This window comes from Bombus affinis, unplaced genomic scaffold, assembly GCF_024516045.1.
Source record: "Bombus affinis isolate iyBomAffi1 unplaced genomic scaffold, iyBomAffi1.2 ctg00001167.1, whole genome shotgun sequence".
NCBI classification, from domain to species: domain Eukaryota; kingdom Metazoa; phylum Arthropoda; class Insecta; order Hymenoptera; family Apidae; genus Bombus; species Bombus affinis.
Window position 1 is genome coordinate 6,468 of NW_026109597.1, and position 6,467 is coordinate 12,934.

Here is a 6,467-nt window from a genome sequence, read left to right on the forward strand (position 1 = left end):
AACGTATAACGTTATATAGTGTTACGTTATAACGTATAACGTTATATAGCATTACCATATAACGTATAACGTTATATATTGTTACGTTATAACGTATAACCATATATAGTATTACCATATAACGTATAACGTTATATAGTGTTACGTTATAACGTATATCGTTATATAGTAGTACCATATAACGTATAACGTTATATATTGTTACGTTATAACGTATAACGATATATACTATTACCATATAACGTATAACGTTATATAGTGTTACGTTATAACGCATATCGTTATATCGCATTACCATATAACGTAAAACGATATATACTATTTCGTAATAACGTATATTGTTATATAGTATTACCATATAACGTATAACGTTATATATTGTTACGTTATAACGTATAACGATATATAGTATTACCATATAACGTTTAACGTTATATAGTGTTACGTTATAACGTATAACGATATATACTATTACGTAATAACGTATATCGTTATATAGTATTTCCATATAACGTATAACGTTATATATTGTTACGTTATAACGTATAACGATATATACTATTACGTAATAACGTATATCGTTATGTAGCATTACCATATAACGTATAACGTTATATATTGCTACGTTATAACGTATAACCATATATAGTATTACCACATAACGTATAACGTTATATATTGTTACGTTATAACGTATAAGGATATATACTATTACGTAATAACGTATAACGATATATACTATTACGTAATAACGTATATCGTTATATAGTATTACCATATAACGTATAACGTTATATATTGTTATGTTATAACGTATAACGATATATACTATTACCATATAACGTATAACGTTATATATTGTTACGTTATAACGTATAACGATATATAGTATTACCATATAACGTAAAACGATATATATTATTACGTAATAGCGTATATTGTTATATAGTATTACCATATAACGTATAACGTTATATATTGTTACGTTATAACGTATAACGATATATAGTATTACCATATAACGTAAAACGATATATATTATTACGTAATAGCGTATATTGTTATATAGTATTACCATATAACGTATAACGTTATATAGTGTTACGTTATAACGTATAACGTTATATAGCATTACCATATAACGTATAACGTTATATATTGTTACGTTATAACGTATAACCATATATAGTATTACCATATAACGTATAACGTTATATAGCATTACCATATATCGTAAAACGATATATAGTGCTACGTTATAACGTATAACGTTATATAGCATTACCATATAACGTATAACGTTATATATTGTTACGTTATAACGTATAACCATATATAGTATTACCATATAACGTATAACGTTATATAGTGTTACTTTATAACGTATAACGTTATATAGCATTACCATATAACGTATAACGTTATATATTGTTACGTTATAACGTATAACCATATATAGTATTACCATATAACGTATAACGTTATATAGTGATACGTTATAACGTATAACGTTATATAGTATTACCATATAAATTATAACATTATATACTATTACGTAATAACGTATAACGATATATACTATTACTTAATAGCGTATATCGTTATATAGCATTACCATATAACGTATGACGTTATATAGTGATACGTTATAACGTATAACCATATATAGTATTACCATATAACGTATAACGTTATATATTGTTACGTTATAACGTCTAACCATATATAGTATTACCATATAACGTATAACGTTATATAGTGTTACGTTATAACGTATAACGTTATATAGCATTACCATATAACGTATAACGTTATATATTGTTACGTTATAACGTATAACGATATATACTATTACCATGTAACGTATAACGTTATATAGTGTTACGTTATAACGTATAAAGTTATATAGCATTACCATATAACGTAAAACGATATATACTATTACGTAATAACGTATAACGTTATATAGAATTACCATATAAGGTATAACGTTATATAGTGTTACGTTATAACGTATAACGATATACACTATATCGTAATAACGTATATCGTTATATAGTATTACCATATAACGTATATCGTTATATATTGTTACGTTATAACGTATAACGATATATACTATTACCATATAACGTATAACGTTATATAGTGTTACGTTATAACGCATATCGTTATATAGCATTACCATATAACGTAAAACGATATATACTATTTCGTAATAACGTATATTGTTATATAGTATTACCATATAACGTATAACGTTATATATTGTTACGTTATAACGTATAACGATATATAGTATTACCATATAACGTATAACGTTATATAGTGTTACGTTATAACGTATAACGATATATACTATTACGTAATAACGTATATCGTTATATAGTATTTCCATATAACGTATAACGTTATATATTGTTACGTTATAACGTATAACGATATATACTATTACGTAATAACGTATATCGTTATGTAGCATTACCATATAACGTATAACGTTATATATTGTTACGTTATAACGTATAACCATATATAGTATTACCACATAACGTATAACGTTATATATTGTTACGTTATAACGTATAACGATATATACTATTACGTAATGACGTATAACGATATATACTATTACGTAATAACGTATATCGTTATGTAGCATTACCATATAACGTATAACGTTATATAGTGATACGTTATAACGTATAACGTTATATAGTATTACGTAATAACGTATATCGTTATATAGTATTACCATATAACGTATAACGTTATATATTGTTACGTTATAACGTATAACGATATATACTATTACGTAATAACGTATAACGATATATACTATTACGTAATAACGTATATCCTTATGTAGCATTACCATATAACGTATAACGTTATATATTGTTACGTTATAACGTATAACCATATATCGTATTACCATATAACGTATAACGTTATATAGCATTACCATATATCGTAAAACGATATATAGTGTTTACGTTATAACGTATAACGATATATACTATTACGTAATAACGTATATCGTTATATAGTATTACCATATAACGTATAACGTTATATATTGTTACGTTATAACGTATAACGATATATACTATTACGTAATAACGTATATCGTTATATAGTATTACCATATAACGTATAACGTTATATATTGTTATGTTATAACGTATAACGATATATACTATTACCATATAACGTATAACGTTATATATTGTTACGTTATAACGTATAACGATATATAGTATTACCATATAACGTAAAACGATATATATTATTACGTAATAGCGTATATTGTTATATAGTATTACCATATAACGTATAACGTTATATAGTGTTACGTTATAACGTATAACGTTATATAGCATTACCATATAACGTATAACGTTATATATTGTTACGTTATAACGTATAACCATATATAGTATTACCATATAACGTATAACGTTATATAGCATTACCATATATCGTAAAACGATATATAGTGCTACGTTATAACGTATAACGTTATATAGCATTACCATATAACGTATAACGTTATATATTGTTACGTTATAACGTATAACCATATATAGTATTACCATATAACGTATAACGGTATATAGTGTTACTTTATAACGTATGACGTTATATAGCATTACCATATAACGTATAACGTTATATATTGTTACGTTATAACGTATAACCATATATAGTATTACCATATAACGTATAACGTTATATAGTGATACGTTATAACGTATAACGTTATATAGTATTACCATATAAATTATAACATTATATACTATTACGTAATAACGTATAACGATATATACTATTACTTAATAACGTATATCGTTATATAGCATTACCATATAACGTATAACGTTATATAGTGATACGTTATAACGTATAACCATATATAGTATTACCATATAACGTATAACGTTATATAGTGATACGTTATAACGTATAACGTTATATAGTATTACCATATAAATTATAACATTATATACTATTACGTAATAACGTATAACGATATATACTATTACGTAATAGCGTATATTGTTATATAGTATTACCATATAACGTATAACGTTATATAGTGATACGTTATAACGTATAACGTTATATAGTATTACGTAATAACGTATATCGTTATATAGTATTACCATATAACGTATAACGTTATATATTGTTACGTTATAACGTATAACGATATATAGTATAACCATATAACATAAAACGATATATATTATTACGTAATAGCGTATATTGTTATATAGTATTACCATATAACGTATAACGTTCTATAGTGATACGTTATAACGTATAACGTTATATAGTATTACGTAATAACGTATATCGTTATATAGTATTACCATATAACGTATAACGTTATATATGGTTACGTTATAACGTATAACGATATATACTATTACGTAATAACGTATAACGGTATATACTATTACGTAATAACGTATATCGTTATGTAGCATTACCATATAACGTATAACGTTATATATTGTTACGTAATAACGTATAACGTTATATAGAATTACCATATAACGTATAACGTTATATATTGTTACGTTATAACGTATAACGATATATACTATTACGTAATAACGTATAACGATATATATTATTACGTAATAGCGTATATTGTTATATAGTATTAACATATAACGTATAACGTTCTATAGTGATACGTTATAACGTATAACGTTATATAGTATTACGTAATAACGTATATCGTTATATAGAATTACCATATAACGTATAACGTTATATATTGTTACGTTATAACGTCTAACCATATATAGTATTACCATATAACGTATAACGTTATATAGTGTTACGTTATAACGTATAACGTTATATAGCATTACCATATAACGTATAACGTTATATATTGTTACGTTATAACGTATAACCATATATAGTATTACCATATAACGTATAACGTTATATAGTGATACATTATAACGTATAACGTTATATAGTATTACCATATAAAGAATAACATTATATACTATTACGTAATAACGTATAACGATATATACTATTACTTAATAACGTATATCGTTATATAGCATTACCATATAACGTATAACGTTATATATTGTTACGTTATAACGTATAACCATATATAGTATTACCATATAACGTACAACGTTATATAGTGATACGTTATAACGTATAACGTTATATAGTATTACCATATAAAGTATAACATTATATACTATTACGTAATAACGTATAACGATATATACTATTACGTGATAACGTATATCGTTATATAGCATTACCATATAACGTATAACGTTATATACTGTTACGTTATAACGTATAACGATATATACTATTACCATGTAACGTATAACGTTATATAGTGTTACGTTATAACGTATAAAGTTATATAGCATTAGAATATAGCGTAAAACGATATATACTATTACGTAATAACGTATAACGTTATATAGAATTACCATATAACGTATAACGTTATATAGTGTTACGTTATAACGTATAACGATATATACTATTACGTAATAACGTATATCGTTATATAGTAGTACCATATAACGTATAACGTTATATATTGTTACGTTATAACGTATAACGATATATAGTATTACCATATAACGTATAACGTTATATAGTGTTACGTTATAACGTATAACGTTATATAGCATTACCATATAACGTATAACGTTATATATTGTTACGTTATAACGTATAACCATATATAGTATTACCATATAACGTATAACGTTATATAGTGTTACGTTATAACGTATATCGTTATATAGTAGTACCATATAACGTATAACGTTATATATTGTTACGTTATAACGTATAACGATATATACTATTACCATATAACGTATAACGTTATATAGTGTTACGTTATAACGCATATCGTTATATCGCATTACCATATAACGTAAAACGATATATACTATTTCGTAATAACGTATATTGTTATATAGTATTACCATATAACGTATAACGTTATATATTGTTACGTTATAACGTATAACGATATATAGTATTACCATATAACGTTTAACGTTAGATAGTGTTACGTTATAACGTATAACGATATATACTATTACGTAATAACGTATATCGTTATATAGTATTTCCATATAACGTATAACGTTATATATTGTTACGTTATAACGTATAACGATATATACTATTACGTAATAACGTATATCGTTATGTAGCATTACCATATAACGTATAACGTTATATATTGTTACGTTATAACGTATAACCATATATAGTATTACCACATAACGTATAACGTTATATATTGTTACGTTATAACGTATAAGGATATATACTATTACGTAATAACGTATAACGATATATACTATTACGTAATAACGTATATCGTTATGTAGCATTACCATATAACGTATAACGTTATATAGTGAATCGTTATAACGTATAACGTTATA